Here is an 18,291-nt window from a genome sequence, read left to right on the forward strand (position 1 = left end):
TAGCTCCACGTGCCCTACCCATAGGAAGCCTAACTGTAGCTCCAAGTGCCCTACCCATAGGAAGCCTAACTCTAGCGCGGCAAGCCCTACCCATAGGAACCCTAACCCTAGCTCCAAGTGCCCTACCCATAGGAACCCTCAGCCTACCTCCAATTTCTCTACCCATAGGAACCCGAACCCTAGCGCGGGAAGCCCTACCCATAGGAACCCTAACCGTAGCTCCAAGTGCCCTACACATAGGAAGCCTAACTGTAGCTCCAAGTGCCCTACCCATAGGAACCCTAATCCTAGCGCGGCAAGCCCTACCCATAGGAACCCTAACCCTAGCTCCAAGTGCCCTACCCATAGGAACCCTCAGCCTATCTCCAAGTTCCCTACCCATAGGAACCCGAACCCTAGCGCGGGAAGCCCTACCCATAGGAACCCTAACCATAGCTCCATGTGCCCTACCCAGAGGAAGCCTAACTGTAGCTCCAAGTGCCCTACCCATAGCAACCTTAACCCTAGCGTGGAAAGACCTACCTAAAGTAACCCTAACCCTAGGGCAGGAAGCCCTACCCATAAGAACCCTAAACCTAGCTCCAAGTGCCCTACGCGTAGGAAACCTAACCCTAGGAAGGGAAGCCCTCCACTAGGAACCCTAACCCTAGCTCCAAGTGCCCTACTACTGGGAACCCTAACCCTAGGGCGGGAAGCTCTACCCGTAATAACCTTAACCCTACCTCCAAGTGCCCTACCCATAGGAACCCTAACCGTAGCTCCAAGTGCCCTACCCACAGGAACCCTAACTATAGCTCCAAGTGCCCTACACATAGGAACCCTAACCCTAGCGCTGCAAGCCCTACCCATACGAACCCTAACCCTACCTCCAAGTGCCCTACCCATAGTTACCTTAACCCTACGGCGGAAAGCCCTACCCATAGGAATCCTAACCCTAGCTCCAAGTGCCCTACCCATACCAACCTTAACCCTAGGGTGGGAAGCCCTACACATAGGAACCCTCAGCCTACATCCAAGTGCCCTACCCATAGGAACCCGAACCCTAGCGGGTCAGGGTTTGAGGAAAGTCTGAGGCACATGCAGATGCCTCATTCAACCCTTGAAGAATATGCAAAAATTAATAATTTAGAGACACTTATTACTCAGTTTAAATCAACACATCCCTTTTCGGCATAGCTGTTGAAAGCCTAAACATTCCTTTCTATAGGACTACAATGCTTAATTCTTTAAACATGTTATAGATAAACCATGATTTCATTGCAAAAATGAACACAACTGTGGGTGGTAAATGGTTGACATATTTTCAGTTTATTTGAAATATTTGACACTTTTTGTTTGCATTGGGCCACAACTCCCTCATAAGTGGATGAAATGGATGATCTTAGGGTCATTAACTAAGCTTGTCCTCATGGTAATAAAACATATTGAGCGCAAAGAATCAACCTGGGACAAATAAACCACAGAGGGGCCTTCAAGCAAAACAATTATGTTCAAAAATAAATATGAATATTTCAGTTCGTATTCTGACTGGATCAAAAGGATAGGCAGAAGTTAGAATATTTTAAATTAATTCAATGATTTTAGGAGAAAGTGCCTAGCATTTCACTAAGAAGGAAGGGTGAGGGAGATGAAATTGCTCATGGGAATATTAATTGGCTGAGTTTGTGAAGGCCTTATGATCAATTTGATGGCATTTCTCTGCTTGTCTAGCTATGTTTGGATGCAATATAACATTTGAACACCACGTCTGATCAATTCCAAAATTTTCGGGACTGCTCTAGGCATCAGTGAGTAGAACCCTATTGATGTTGGGAAAACTCAGAAACATGAAAGGGGGCAATTGGGAGACACATGGAACCCCTTTCTTTTGTTTAGCAGAGCCACAATTTCAAGCACCTCTCATATGGTTTGTAGATCAAAGGACTGGTTGAGATCACTCATTAGTACTTTCCAGACTACCAATACCTCTTTCTCATCTCTCCCTTTCCTTCCAATGGAGTTAGAATCCTAGAATCATAGACTTTAAGGTCAGAAGGGACCATTATGATCATCTAGTCTGACCTCCTGCACAACGCAGGCTGCAGAATCTCACCCACCCACTCCTGTATCAAACCTGTGTCTGAGCCCTGGAAGTCCTCAAATCATGGTTTAAAGACTTCAAGATGCAAAGAATCTTCCAGTAAGTGACCCGTGCCCCACGCTACAGAGGAAGGCTTAGTCTTGAAGCCAGATATGTCTTTTGCCCCCACTACTCCCCTTGGAAGGCTGTTCCAGAACTTCACTCCTCTAATGGTTAGAAACCTTCATATAATTTCAAGTCTAAACTTCCTGATGGCCAGTTAATACCCATTTGTTCTTGTGTCCACTGAGCTTAAATAATTCCTCTCCCTCCCTGGTATTTATTCCTCTGATATATTTGTAGAGAGCAATGATTTCTCCCTTCAGCCAAGGTCAGTAATAAAAAGATTAAATAAGATTGGTCCCAAAACCAGTCCCTGAGGAACTCCACTAGTAACCTCCCTCCAGCCTGACAGTTCACCTTTTAGTATGACTCGTTGTAGTCTCCCCTTTAACCAGTTCCTTATCCACCTTTCAATTTTCATATTGATCCCCATCTTTTCCAATTTAGCTAATAATTCCCCATGTGGAACCATATCAAATGCCTTACTGAAATCGAGGTAAATTAGATCCACTGTGTTTCCTTTGTCTAAAAAATCTGTTACCTTCTCAAAGAAGGAGATCAGGTTGGTTTTGCATGATCTACCTTTTGTAAAACCATGTTGTAATTTGTCCCAATTACCATTGACCTCAATGTCCTTAACTATTTTCTCCTTCAAAATTTTTTCCAAAACCTTGCATACTACAGATGTCAAACTAACAGGCCTGTAGTTGCCCAGATTATCTTTTCCCCCCTTTTCTTAAAGATAGGAACTACGTTAGCAATTCTCCAGTTATATGGTACAACCCCTGAGTTTACAGATTCATTAAAAATTCTTGCTAATGGGCTTGCAATTTCATGTGCCAGTTCCTTTAATATTCTTGGATGAAGATTATCTGGGCCCCCCGGTTTAGTCCCATTAAGCTGTTCGAGTTTGGTTTCTACCTCAGATGTGGTAATATCTACCTCCATATCCTCATTCCCATTTGTCATCCTACCATTATCCCTAAACTCCTCATTAGCCTCATTAAAGACTGCGGCAAAGTATTTGTTTAGATATAGGGCCATGCATAGATTATCCTTAATCTCCACTCCATCCTCAGTGTTGAGCGGTCCCACTTCTTTCTTTGTTTTCTTCTTATTTATATGGCTATAGAACCTTTTACTATTGGTTTTAATTCCCTTTGCAAGGTCCAACTCTACATGGCTTTTGGCCTTTCTCACTTTATCCCTACATGTTCTGACCTCAATAAGGTAGCTTTCCTTGCTGATCCCTTCCATCTTCCACTCCTTGTAGGCTTTCTGCTTTTTCTTAATCACCTCTCCTGAGATGCTTGCTCATCCAGTTGGGTCTACAACTCCTGCCTATGATTTTTTTCCCCTTTCTTGGGATGCAGGCTTCTGATAGTTTCTGCAACTTTGACTTTAAGTAATTCCAGGCCTCCTCCACCATTAGATCCCCAAGTTCTTCAGTCCAATCCACTTCCCTAACTAATTTCCTTAATTTTTTAAAGTTAGCCCTTTTGAAATCAAAAACCCTAGTCACAGATCTATTTTTGTTTATCCTTCCATTTAGTTTAAACTGAATTAGCTCATGATCGCTCGAACCAAGTTTGTCACCTACAACCATTTCTTCTATGATGTCCTCACTACACACTGAAACCAAATCTAAAATGGAGTTTAACATGTTGACACACTAAATAATGGTGGGGTGGTGATGGGAGAGATCTGGAGGGAAAGGGTAATGAGGCAGTGAACATAGCCCCTAGCGTGAAGGGTAGATTGGGGGACCCTGGTATGCGGAGAAGGGCAAATTAGGGCACACAACACCTGACAGGAGAGCAAACTGGGGGGCTATGCGATTGTGGAGGGGGCACACAGAGATTCCAGCATGGAGCAAGGAAGCAATGGGGTATACACAGAGACCCTGGCATGGGGGTAGGGTGATCAGATGTCCTGATTTTATAGGGACAGTCCTGATTTTGGGGTCTTTTTTCTTACATAGGCTCCTATTACCCTCCACCCCCTGTCCTGATTTTTCACATTTGCTGTCTGGTCACCCTACATGGGGGTGGGGATTCCATGGTATGCTAGAGAGTGAGAATAACTCTATACCCATGTAGGAGGAGAGAGACCCATGTTCTAGTCCCTGCTGTGATGACTATGTGAGTACTTTTTACAAAAGTGGAACAGCTTCAACAGGAGAGATTCCCACACCAGATTACACTATAGCCGAATGGTTGGGGCATTCACTTGGAATGTGGGAGTCTCAAAATAAAAATCCTTCTCCAAATCAGGCAGAAGAGGGACTTGAACCCAGGCCTCCCACTTCCCCCGGGTCTATAGTGGGTGGTACCAACTTCTCTGGTTTTGTGGTTGGCACCTAAGTCCCCTTGTGAATGAAGGCCTGCCCCCTGAGTACCCCCAAAGTAATACCATCTTGCAGTGCTTAACTGTACATAAAGAAACCATAATGAGAATCTTTCAAACTGAGCTAACTATGGAGACAAGGAAATCACAAGACCAAAAAGACACTTTCCCGACTTGGTTTTAAAACATTTTTTCCAGTTTTAATGGGAGAAAATTCCACAAGCATCAAGAGAAGCAGACAAACTCCTCAGTGCCAAAGTGAAGTGCCTGTGTTTTCAGGATCTTAACATTCATACAGGGGGATGTGGAATAAGTCTTCTGGAGATGTCAGCAAGACCACAAATGGCTTGAGAAGTATTAAACAAATTTTTAAAATAATAGACTACAGGCAGTCTGTGGGAAGACCCCCAGTATGAGAGGAATATGTGTTTGGCTCATACCAGAAGTCTTGCAGCTGCGTTTTTAGTATAAACTGAAACCTGGGATGTGATTTGATTTTAGTTGGATGGCTTGTAAAATGGAGTGATAGCAGCGATAGTATTTCATTAAATGATTGCTAAGTTTGGTTAAATCTAGATCAGAAACCATTTATTTTCAGTGCATTTTAATGCTCTACGAATAATGTATATTTAAGTGGACTATAATAAATAAGCTCAGATTTCTGTAACTTCATTAGAGAAGAGAACTGATCTGAAACTGAGGCAAAATCATGTATGAAAATGAAGCAAAATCACAGAGTGGCACAATCTTCAATACTATAGACTGTTTAAAAATTAAAATATAAAACAGACAAAGTAGATTTTAAATTGCATTTAAAATATCAAACATGATCTACATATTTAATACAAACTGTCACATTTGATTCCTGCCTCCAGCAACAATTAGCAGTTGCAATGATTTCAAGTCTGGCAGTTCAGTGCCCCTGTGTTCATAGCCTTATGCTCCAGAAGGATAATTCTTAAATCTACAAACTGTCTCGTGCAGCCACTTTTTTCCCCTCAAAGAATATCCAGTTACTGAGTGCTGTGCTGAGAGTACCTGGGGAAATAGTAAAAGGAAACACAGCTGAGAGCCACTGTGGTTTGACTCCTCTCCAGATACTTTGAAAATATTTTGGCAAAAACAAGATTTTAAGTAAAACTGTTTCCTTTGGTAACATACCCAGAATTGCAGGTTTTACATTTTTGTACTCTCTAGGTTGGGCCAAAAAAACTCAAAACAAAACAAAAACAAACAGAACCCCCCAGTCTTGTGTGAAAATGCCATATGCCAGGGGAGGGTGTGTTGAGAAGTAGGAGGGAGGAAGAAATGAAGAACAAGGGGGAAAGATTTGAACAAGATACATAAAAGGGGCAAGAAGAAAACACTGAAAATTTTAATTTTCTTCTCAGAGGAAAAATACAATTTCTGGAGTACATTAGAGTAGTTGGAATTGAGTGGCAGGAAGCAAAATGGTTATTTGCTCATATAATTGTTGTGATTCATTGTTGTGAAATAAATTGTTGTGATTCATTTTATGCCATCCTGTGATAGGTAGTGCCAGTGGAAAATAGCTTAAGTTGTTAGTGTCCATGAGGGCTTCCTTTTTAAATTGCATAAGCATCCCCTGAAAACCTATGATTCCTTCTTCCCCTGAGTAGTAGGAAGTGTGATAAAGTACTTTCTAAAAACTTGTCCATATGGACTTCCCATGACATCTAAGTAAATTGGGGCGCTCATTAAATCCTTTGCTTTTCAGGAGAGTAGCCTTGTCCTGTGTAGTTTGGCTGTTTGTTGTCATTGATGGGAACCAGATCAACCACATGGACAAAGTCTAATGTTTTCTTCATCATTTGTTTGCCAGGTTGGTCCCAGGATATTAGAGACACAAGGTGGGGGAGGTAATATCTTTTACTGGAACAACTTCTGTTGAAGCTCTCCTGAAGCAGAGCTCTGTAAAAGCTTGAAAGCTCATCTTTTTCACAACAGAAGTTGGTTCAATAAAAGATATTACCTCACCCACCGTGTCTCTCTTCATCATTTATATTTTTGCTACCATCTTCTCACTCTCTCCTCATCTCCATATTCACTACAAATACACACATTGAGTTCAGTAGCATTGACCTCCGAAGGTTTGGATACTGGGTCAAAAAAACACTTGAACCTCTTAAGTATGCGGAGTTGGGATGGACATCTTGTGAGACCACAGATTTTCTCATGTGATCCTTCTGCTTAAAAGTCAAGCTGGAAATACCACATAAAAAGGCTATTTTTGTGAGGTCCAGAACCTGTAAGTGCAGAGGCCTATGTAAACAAAAAACAGAGGCGAAAACTTGTCAACATTACGTTTCATAACCTCCAAAAAGTCCTGTGGCTTTCGCTGTACAAATGCTTAAAGTATGCTGGTAGTGACACTGGGGTGCTCTGGAACAAGGGTTCTTTATTTTTCCAAACTGGTTTGACCTTCACTAACAACCAACAGCCTAAAAGTTGCTGTCAGTTAAAAAGCAACACTAATGAAAACTCGTTGGGATGCTCCATAAGCTGACCAGGTGACTTTAAACCAGAAAGTGTCCTGAATTGGTGTTTATTAAATCTTAACCTCTTTATGAGAGCTCTCAAGAACAGAACTAGGTGAATAGTGGAAATATATATTCATGAATATGCATGTTCAATCTGACTTGCCGTTCATTTGACCATGAGTGAATCCCCCATTGTTGTTCACTTTCCTGCAGCACATATGGCTATTTTTTAATGAATGAGTGTATTCACATGTGAATTAGCATATTTGCACTGGATGTTTTCACCTGGCCATTGTTTCCAATCAAAATGAAAAGTCTACCCCTGTTCACTGAAAGGCTTATGAAACTTTTGGTGAAGCAGACAGGAATATTGGATTTGTAATGAGACAAGAAACTAGATGATATTCCCTCCTGATGTTTTTTTTTGGTTTGTTTTTTGTTATTTTGCATAGCTCCTTTGGGAACATAGCCACATGGCATTATGGTGCTGTTGCACACAACAGAGAGGGATGTTTTTGAGTAGCAATGGGAGGAAATCAGAGATGAGAGTAACCATTTTCAAAGGATGCTTTGATAGAGCATTACAACTGCAGGTGGGTGGGGGAGAGGAACCACATCTCCCACAAAAAGCCATGAGAAATCTAGCTTTGTTGTGGATTTGGGGAAAAGTGCACATCAGAACACTTTAGGTCGCTCACACGAACAGCAAATGTCTCAACAGCCTCTTAATTTGGATAATGTTTTGGTGAAAATCTGATGCCTTTTGTCCCTGTTCTCACCAGCAGCCCTCCTTCAGGTAGAGCTCTAGCAGCCTACTCTCCTATCCCTGAAGCAGCTTGCTACCTGGGCAGAATTTAGAGATGCCACGAGGACTTCTTCAAAGGTAGCAGCTGGGGTGGGGGGAGTCAGCACCTCTGCTAACCACCCACTGCTGTTCAGATAAAATTTTGCAAGCTGTGGGGTTCTATGGTACATTGTATTGGGGGAATTACAGAGCATGTGAGATTTTAATTGAGGAGTGGTCAGAGGCCAAGACAGCTTTTTTAGGATTGTTGAAAGGAAAGCCTTTGGAATTAAGGGCCTGGTCAGGTGGAGCTTATTGATTGGAGAATCTAAGGGATGGTATTGAGACTGAATCATAGCCATCTGGGATTTCAGCAGAAAGAAGAAAATTGGAAGGATTCTTTTAGCAAACCTACAAATGTGGGGTTCATTTGAGGAATGAGTAAGGTGTTTGGGTTGCTTCTTATTTTAATTGCAGAAATTAGAACTGTAAAGCGTGAGAGGCTTGGATATGGCAGGGGAAACTACTAATGTGAAATAAGATAAAATGGTCAATAATTGGCAACTTGCCGCCTCCTCTCAGACATACTGAATCTGTTTTCTCAGAGGCTAAGCCACTTCGTTTATTGTTCTTTGTACCTTGCTAAACTCATGAGTTATTGCACACTGAACTGTAGTCTGTTTAACCATGTTTGTGTAGTCTACTTGTAACAATTTTTAAACATCCTATACTTTACTTTTTGTTCTGTGACTGTTCTTAACTATTTTTTCCCCTTCTTTTATTTGCAATTCTCAAAAATTGTATCTAGTTCGTACAGGATGTTTGAAAGAATGGTCAATTGACGAAGAAAATAACTTAACACTGTTGTCAAAATAGGAATCAACACATTTAGGGTTCATTGCCCCAAGATTTGACACAGAACCAGATTGCAACTCAGAGTCAATGTGTTGGTTTTGGTTCCCCACTTTCACTGACAGGGATGGAACAATCTGTGAGAGCTGGTGCAGCTTGCTCCTCTGGTTCATCTGCTATGGCTGGTGTGTTGAATGGACAGGAGAATAGCAACCCTGCTGATTCTGTCCTTCCCTCCCCCAGGAATACAGGTAGCCAGCATAGGAGAGTAAAGGGGTGATTTATAGTTCACCTTAATCCCCTGCATGGCTACACAGAGGATGACTGTATTTTAAATCCTTTAGCAAAAAAGACAGTCTTGTATGCTATCGGAACCCTGAGACACTTTGAGAGAGCATATATCCAATTACAGAAAGGAATTTTCTTAACAATAGGCACACTGAAGGGGTAAAATAAGGGAATAATGGAAAGAGCATTCCTGATGCTAATACATTGGAGAATTAGTTCAAACTAAGAAGAATGAATTTATGAGAAAATATTACAACTGCACATGTCCAGTACAGGGAGACTTGGGGTTATTTTCCCCCTAAGTGATGGGCATGTTTTATTAAAATGGTATGCCAGGAAGCTTTAATTTGTACACATAATTTCCCCAAGATTTCACAACACTTCAGGTCTAATTTTAAAATGTTGAATGTTCTGTCTTCAAAGACAAAAACTCTGCTGGAGAAAGTGCCCAGAATATTTTAATGATACTTTGACTTTGTGGTTCTCAGGGTGCCAGGGAAGATTGCATGAACTCATTAGTGTGGATCCCTGAGGATTATCTTTTTAGTTGTTTGCATCATTACCTATAGAAAATGAACTGAGAATTGAAGCTAGTACTGTACGAATTTAATTGTGTTTTTAGAGGCTTCCTAAAGATATTTTCTCAGTCTGTAGAATACCCCAAACACAAGTATAAAATTCTTTTAGCAAAATTAACACTTGGGAGGAATGTAATTTGATTGCTAGTGACATTCCTGCCTTTCCTTCTTCATCTGACCTAAACTGCATTAAATTAATGGAATTAAATTTCACCATTTTTTTGGGGGGGGGGGAAAGGAGGGAGTTGGTCAAAACTCAGCATTCCTAGTTTTTCCTTGTTTGAATATGCTAATTTCACAGTGAGCCACTTCTACTGAATAAACAGTATCTGCTATGATGATTTTTAAACAAGACTTAGGTCATCATCTTGTTGAACATCTAACACTAGCATTGGTTTAACCTTTGCTATCTTAGGGCAGAATACATTATGATTATCTTTTTTAATTAACAAAAGCAACCCCCAGTGCTACTTATGGTTTCCTTCAAAATGGTTTCAATTTGGAGATGTTGCAGCAGGTGCAGTGAAAAATATTAGCCAGCCTTCTGAAGTCCTCTGCTTCAGATACACACACAAGCTAGCCGAGTGGGAGGCAGGGAGAAGCTGGAACAGAGACATCTACTGGCTGAGCTAAAGAGGAAAATTAACAAGAATGCTCAGTTAGCTTTTCTAGGAGATTTCCAGCACTGACTTGGCTGTTTCTCAGCTTGATTATTTTATTTATTTGATTTTCAAAATGTTCTTATCCGTATGCTCTAGAAGTACACATCCGCTAGCTATAATAGATGTTACAAAAACTGAACCCAAAAGAAGCAAGGCTCTGCTTTAACCAATTAACCCATAAATTCTTCATTTTTGGTCTATCTTAGTCATCCCCCTTTTCAAACACGAGGAAAGCATATGGGCTTTGCAGCGAGACCCCAGGGACAAGAACTAGCACTATGTCTGACCATGGTGGGCAGTGAGTCAGGGGAATCTGCCAGCAGGCCCATCTCTGTTGACTCAGAAGAGCTGTCAGCTCAAGTGCCTCAGTTGAAATTGCACAGGAAGAGAGATGGTCTCCCAAGTAGCCAGGGCCAATCCAACACCTTGAATTACACCAGGAAACAAATTGGAAGTTGGTGAAGATCTTGGAGCACAGGTGCAATGTGGTCTATGTGTGATCCACCATTTATTTGATAGGAAATATTAATGAATATGGGAAACATAGCACAGTGTTAAGGCAGTGTTCATGGAATCCCAGGGCAGAGACCTGGACTTGCTTAGTTAATCAAACAGGATGGACAAGAATATGTATCCACACCTTTGCAGCTAGGGCCAAACACACGCATGGCAACGAACATTATTTATGACAATCCGTGCTGAATGGTGATGGATGGCAGAGAATGGAAGCTGATACATACAGTCGATGAACTTGGTAGATATAATAAAAATGAATAGTAACATTGTCAGTGAAATATTCACTCATTCAGCTCTAGTGAGTAGAGTGATCTCCTGGGCAAATACAAAATTTGTTTCAAGGGATGGACAGCTTGGTTAATCTGAGTTGCTTTCCATTGGTGGCTGATTGGAGACCTTTGTGTTGTGAGGAAATTTCTGATTATTCTGTGGCTAAAACTGCACAAATCTGGGTCACAATATCTGTTCCATGGCTACAGAGAGGAATCCTATGGCAGCAAATGTCAGGTTGTCTCTGATTGAGTTTAAGTTGGTAGTGCTTTCTGAGGTTCGAGAGGTGTTCATAGAATCATAGAATCATAGAATCTCAGGGTTGGAAGGGACCTCAGGAGGTCATCTAGTCCAACCCCCTGCTCAAAGCAGGACCAAACCCAACTAAATCATCCCAGCCAGGGCTTTGTCAAGCCTGACCTTAAAAACCTCTAAGGAAGGAGATTCCACTACCTCCCTAGGTAACCCATTCCAGTTCTTCACCACCCTACTAGTGAAAAAGTTTTTCCTAATATCCAACCTAAACCTCCCCCTCTGCAACTTGAGACCATTACTCCTTGTTCTATCATCTGTTGTGATAAATTAGTCTATAACCTGTCCCGTGGACTCATGTTTCTTCCTGACAGGTGAAGGGCAGTAAGGAAATATCAGATAGTCAATGCCTTCCTTAGGGAGGACAGGGTGCCAGCTTTTCTTAAGGAAGCTGTTTTACAGCCTTTGTTCAAGAAACCCGCATTTAGTGCTGACAGTCTGGCTAACTGTTGTCCAGAATCTAATCTTCCATTCTGAGCTGAGGTCATACAGAGAGGTTATGGCAAGACAATTCAGTGTAAGTAGATGCCTCACGTCACCTTGATTCTTGTCAGTCTGGGTACAGTACTGGGCCTGGGATAGAGTCTGCACTGGTAGCTTTGGAAGATTGGACATCCTGTCTGTGCCAATATTGAGATATCTACAAGTTGTTGTTGGTACCTCCTGATTATGAGGTGGTGTTGACTTGAGGACTGCAGCAGGAGTGGGTGCTGGTCTTGAAAAGCCTTTTCCTTGCTGAATATTTCCAGAGTGAGTGTCAGGGCAGTCGCTGCTCCATCATGTTGTCATGCAGCAGTCCACAGAGTTCTGTCTGCTCTCTCATTCTGTTTAATGTAGCTGTGTGAGGTAGGTTAGTGAAGAGATATGAGCTACAGTGCTTTCAGTATGCTGATGAAATCCAGCTGTGTATCTCTCTCTCGTCTGATCCAGATAAAAAGGTGATGATAGTAGCTTAGGGGAAATAATCAGAAGATATGATCAGAATAATATCTCCTCCTTCAATGTGCTGTGCATGAAAGCTACATAGTAAGCTCACCCAGAAATTTAAATTGGTGTAGAATGCAGCAGCCTACTTATTAAGCAGTGTTTTCTGTGGAGCATATAATAGTATTCAACCTGTCTCTCTAAATTTTATTACATAGAATCAAGTCTGTTTGCAGCACCTTGACAAAAGATGGTAGCCTTAGGCCTACTGTAAACTTTCTCACAAGTAATAAATAAGCCGGGGGGGGGCACATTCTTTTAAAAAGTACCTTTTGAAACAATGCCATCCTTAACATTAGGGGCCAGATTCAGCAGTACACTCCAGCTACTTTGTGAAATTCAAAGCAACATATACCTGTCTCAATTGGCTACTTTGCAATATTGGAGCAACATAAAGATGTGGGCTTTGGTGGTAAATTTGGCCTTATGTCTTTTGTGAAGCTTCATACTGATGTCTTGTTGCAAAAAATCTTCTGAAATAATAGGCTAGCCTAATAAAAATATAAAAGGACCAAGAAGGAGATAGGACTTTTAAAAAGACATTATAGTAATAGAAATAAATTGACTTATTTCTGTCTAACTTATACCAGTGCAAAATTGAGGAAACACCATTGAAATTGATGGAGTTACACTATTGTACAACTGGTACGTGTTAGAGGAGAATGAGGCCCATTGAGCATTAAATAATCAATTTTTCTCATAAAGCCTAAACAAGTTTATTTAAAGCTTTTTCTTAGGTTACTATGCAGCTTTTTTCTTTTAACTGAATTATTTCTTCTGGATTACCTTTTTTCCAACCTTAATATTTTCTTTGGATAACAGCCACAGTGTCAGAACTGGATGGGCGCAAATCAGCTCTGGAGTCAAGATATCTCAAATGTTAGGGGTCAAGCCCATTTCTAGTAAGAAAGCACCTGCCTGACTGATCTGCCAGACATCCTCTCTTTAGAGTTACCTGAACTGGTAAGGAACTAGGATCATCTCCCTCTGTAAGAAGTTGGGTCAAAAAGTTCTCTCTATTGACTAACGGGGAGAGGGTGTTGTGATGGAGTTTGGAATTCTACTCTTGTGCCATAGAGAACAATATTAGCACTGAAATAATTCATAATTCTTGGGAGGATGTTTTATGGTATCACCTTCTAAAGCAATAATGTAAGTTGACAAGCTTACATAACATGCCCTTGAGCAGAGAAGGTAGATGAGCCCCATCTTTATGGGGATGAGGGAAGGATTTTGTATTGGGAAAATCTTGGACTGCCCAGTGTCATTTTGTGCAAGTCCTTTTGTGATTGACTGATTATTATTAGTGATTGATTTATTATTGTTGTTATTTATGCAGAAATGTATTCTCAGTATTCAGTCGAGGCACTAAGCCAAGATCTGCAGATGTTGATGAAAAACAGATTAATTTAAATGAGAGATGGACTAGGCTGTAGCTGAGTGAAGCTGCCTGGCATGTGATCCCTGGGGTGTATGTGTCTAGATCTTCAGAGTAGATTGGAGAAGGGCTTCAAGATGGATTAACTGTATTGCAGGGAGATAATTTTAGAGCTGTTTGAAAGAGAGTTTGTGAAAAATTTCATTTCTGATTTTTTGTTGAAATTTAATTTTTGTTGACATTTTCCAATCAGCTGTCGTTGATTTACAAGACTGGGTACAATTCAAAGACCTGGTGCTAATTTTTTAAAAAGACTCAGTGGACTGTGTTCAGCTACTAGAAAGACTGCCCCTCTCTCTCTCTCTCTCTCTTTCTCTATCTCTGTAACTCACCTTGAGATAAGTGAGATGCTCTGCTTGACAGAGAAACTCTGTGTAGCTGGCGGAAAGCCCTTCAATGTGGAACTTTCTACCGGAGGAGGAAAATGAGGGTAAATCTTGCTGCCTAGAGAGTACAATGCAAGACACCTGTTTGCACGAGGTTTTCCACAATAACCACAAACACACAAACTGATTGGAAATGCTTCCCCCCAATCAAAAAAGGTAGGAGTAAGTTGCAGAAGTCACAGTAAGTGACTCAGGTGTAGGCAAGGGTTTTCCAGTGGAGTAGAGGACCTGGCCAATCTGTGGAAATGTTAGTCCATAGAGTGGTTTAGTTGAAAAGTGCAGATGTTTTTGTGGTGGGGTGTGTGTGTGTGTGTGTTAGAAGAATCAATGCACTGTGAGCCAAGTTCTCCACTCTGATGTGGGATGGTGTAAAAATAGCCTTAACAGCTTTAACTGAGAAACTGCATGATCCCATTACTGTAACCTTTGTCTTTCCTTCCACATCTTCCACCTACTGTTCTATTTCACTTCATTGCAGCATGTCTGATATTGGACTCTAATCCTGCAATTGCTTGTGCACATACGTAGTCCCATTAGGCTGCTGATGTGTGTAAATTTATTCACATGCTTATGTGTTTGCAGGTTTAGGGTTTTACACTGAGGCATGGTGAGTTGCAGGATTGGGGCTTTAGACTCTAAGCCCTCTGGAGCAGGGACCATGTTTTTTTATCTGTTTTGGATAATACCCACAATTTGGGGTGTTATAAGAAAATCAAGCACTAATAAATTCCTGCTGTGAAAATATACTCCTATGTTAGTCTTTATATTAGACCAGTTAGATGGAGTTGTTTTGAAGAAATCCCTAATAAAATACATTTTAAAAAGTCATTAGAGACAGGTCTAACAAATGGATTTTAATGGTTTTAAGTGTAGTTTTAAAAAATAGAAATTAAGTGGTTTTAAAGTAAAAAAATATTGGGAAAGATCATTTAAATTAGACGAAATTGCCTTTCAGTACTGCTGAGCATGCCTGTCTGATTTAGAGAAACAAGACAATGCAGAGTTAAGGCTTCAAATTGAAATGGACACTCTCTGGATTTACCCTCAATCTCATTGTGTTTCACTGTTTGGAAGGATTTCCTGTCAGGGAGTGAGCTTGTGAACTGTGTCCTATGATACCTGATCTTTTGCTGTTCCTAGTTATCAAGCTGGATTTTCCACCTTCACTCTGAATTTTCCTGCTTTTTGTGGATTTAAGTCACCCTCTTAATGTTACTTTAGTACAGTTTTATGTGGTTGAATAATATTTATACAACATTATTTTCCATTAGTGCTATGATTTTAATTGTTGGTAACCATTTCAGTGTGAAACTGTAACATGGTGCAGAACGGATTTATCCATGTTTAATGTAAGATTAGACCATGACCCATTTTATTTGCAGCATGGTCAACTGTGGTATTCATGGCAGCTTTTCTGAATATGAGGTCTTTAAGCACATGTAATTCTGAAAACACATTCCCATTCAGTAGGACTCGTATAAGACTTTAAGCCCAACATGGTAAATTGCTTTTAAAAAATTCCATAAATATTAAGCATATTTATGTCATAGCATTAAGGTAGGTTAATTTGAACCTTACTGTATTGTAGTATAAGAGGCATCTTGTTTGCTTTTATTTACTTTCTCAGTAGTAAATGCATTTTGGTTAACCACAATGGCAAACTTAGGCAAGACATTTATGTCAACAAGTCCTTCTTCTCAACAAAGTAACATTCTTAGTTTCTAGGGCAGCAGACTGGATTCTAAGTAATAAGATGTTTATAAGTCATGTTGTAAATCTGGGACTATAAACATGTCTACTTTTCTATTAAACCTGCTGCTGTGTTTGAGGCACAATAAGCTCTCTTTTAAATTTTATGGTGGCAAGCATGTTGGTTTTCCAGTTTGATTGCTGTTGATTTAGCAGTTGCCAGAACTTCTTGCCAAACTCTTGATCTAAGTCACGCTCCCTGGTGATGTCATAACGCTGCTTAGAATCTAGTAATTGATGGTACCTGCTGGGAGCCAGTAAAAGGCTACTTACATCCCTTGTTTTGTTGTAGACACTTTTGAGAACAACATTAAGAAACGGGTCCGTTTTTCATGGCTGACTTCTGATTAGTCACTTTGATAATAGATATAAGAGAAGCAAATACTGTATATATACTGCACAACAAAGATTCAGAACTGGTAAAGGTTAATGGGAACATTTCTTTGCACTTTCTAATATGCTCCGTCCTCACCACTGCCCTCAAAAAGCAGTAACAATGGATTAGGTCCTGGAACTTTTACTCAACGGGAGTACTATGAGTAATCCTCATTCTCTCACACAGTATTCCTTCCACTGAGGCCCATGGAACTACTCATATGAGTAAGGGCTGGGGCTCTTAATTTATAAAATTTGTTCCTAAATATGCTAATACTGGTGTAGTAAACTATTCATAGTTCAGATAGTTATAGTTCATTTATCTTTGTTCTTTTTTTGGTCCAAGATTATGCCCTCATCATATTAGTTGTTCTGTGCTGGGGAACTCCTATTGACTTCAGTGGGGTTCTATGTAGATGCAGGGATCTACCCAGACAGAGCAGCTTTCCGGATCACAACTTTATATTGAAACATATATCTACAGTTTAAAACAAATGATACTGATCCAGGCTGCATAATCTGAAAGGACAGCTGCAATTGCAAAACTGAAAATCAGTGTATCATGGAGAGGACCTGAATTTTGTTGATTATTTTTCTAAAAGCAAACAAGGAACAGTTTATTTCATTAATAGGCAGGGTGACCGTATTTCCCTATTCTGAATACGGGACTCCTGGTAAAATTACTTGTATTCAAGTGAGTTCAACAGCAATCAATCAGAACTATGCAATACAGACATTCAAATTAACATCAAGTTGACTGAAGTTCACTGAGCCCCTGTTAAAAAGAAATACTGAGTAGTTGGATTCTTTAATGCTTTAGGGTTCACATGGGGAGAGGTGACACACACACTCCCATACACCTCTCTCACACAAGGGGGTGACCAACCGACCCGACCCTCCGTGCCTGGCACTCTCTGCCCTCCATGCCTGGCTGGGCATCTGGGATGGACCCGCATTTTCTGGTACCTGGTGCCACATCTTCCCAAGGCAACCCATGGGGGCGACACGCAGGGTCACATTTCCCCTCCCCCCTTCACCAGATTTCTGCCAGGGTTCACACCAGAATATGGCCAGCAGCAGCCTTTTGGCACTGTGTGGGAGAGAAGGGACGGAACTGCTTTCAGCTGCAGGAGAAGAGAAGGGGAGGGGGAAGGGATGACCTGGCCCATGTCTTTGCAGAGCTCATCTATCCCCTTGTCCCTTCCTGCCCACACAGTGTCAAAAGGCAGCTAAACCCTCCAGGCTGCTGCTTGCCACCGACACAACCCAGACACCACCTGTCCCCTGGCTACAGTGCCGTCGGGAAGGGCTTAAGCCCTATGGGGACCTGACTGCAGGGGCTTCAGCGAACCCAGCCAGAGAGGTGGCTCAGCAGGGATGGGTGCCTAGGAGACAGAGTAGCCCCACACTCTGGGGACAGGACCCAGGAAGGGTGTGTGTGGGTGTGAAGAGGGTGCTAAGTCCTTGCCCGGGGAGCTGCTGTGGAGCCTGCAGGTTCGGGGCGGGAACAGGCTGGAAATCATTTCCTCCTCTTCCCCTGCCACTCCAGAGCTTAGCTGAGGCATGGAGAGGCTTCCCCATGCTAGTGCTGTGTGGGGCTTTGGCACATGCAGGGCTCATATCCTCCTGGGCATCGCCCTGGGTCGGAGGGTCTTGGGCTTTCCTGGGGCACTGGCCCAACCAGAGGCAGTGAGGGTAAGAGGGAGCCTGCCAGCCAGGCTCCTGGTGAGCTGAGCACTCTGACCAGGGGCTGTTTCTCCGCACAGCACCGGGAGTGGGACACACCCCGCCGGGGACGGGATATGGAGGAGCAGCGGGGTGCAGGGGAGGGGCAAAGCAGGGAGAGGACAGCAAGAGGGAGAGCATGTAAAGTGCAGATGGGTGGACAGGAGAGGCGACACTTAATCAGCTGCTGCCTGGCGCCTGCTCGCGGTCACCAGCCGCTGCAGCGCGCAGCCAGTGCTGGCCGGAAACGGGATTGGGGGTGGGGCCCTGCTGGCTAAGAACCAGCATGCAGTGGTGGCTGCGCTGACGGACCAGCAAGGGAAGATGCCTGTCCCCACATGCT

The 18,291-nt window shown here is 42.0% G+C and overlaps 1 long non-coding RNA gene across 5 annotated transcripts in view; it reads left to right on the plus strand.

The window, feature by feature from the left end:
• The window catches only part of LOC123372412, a 375,513-nt gene that overhangs the window by 128,576 nt on the left and 228,646 nt on the right, over positions 1–18,291 (plus strand). The gene's annotated exons all lie outside the window — the stretch shown is intronic.

Source organism: Mauremys mutica, chromosome 6 (assembly GCF_020497125.1).
Source record: "Mauremys mutica isolate MM-2020 ecotype Southern chromosome 6, ASM2049712v1, whole genome shotgun sequence".
NCBI lineage: Eukaryota > Metazoa > Chordata > Testudines > Geoemydidae > Mauremys > Mauremys mutica.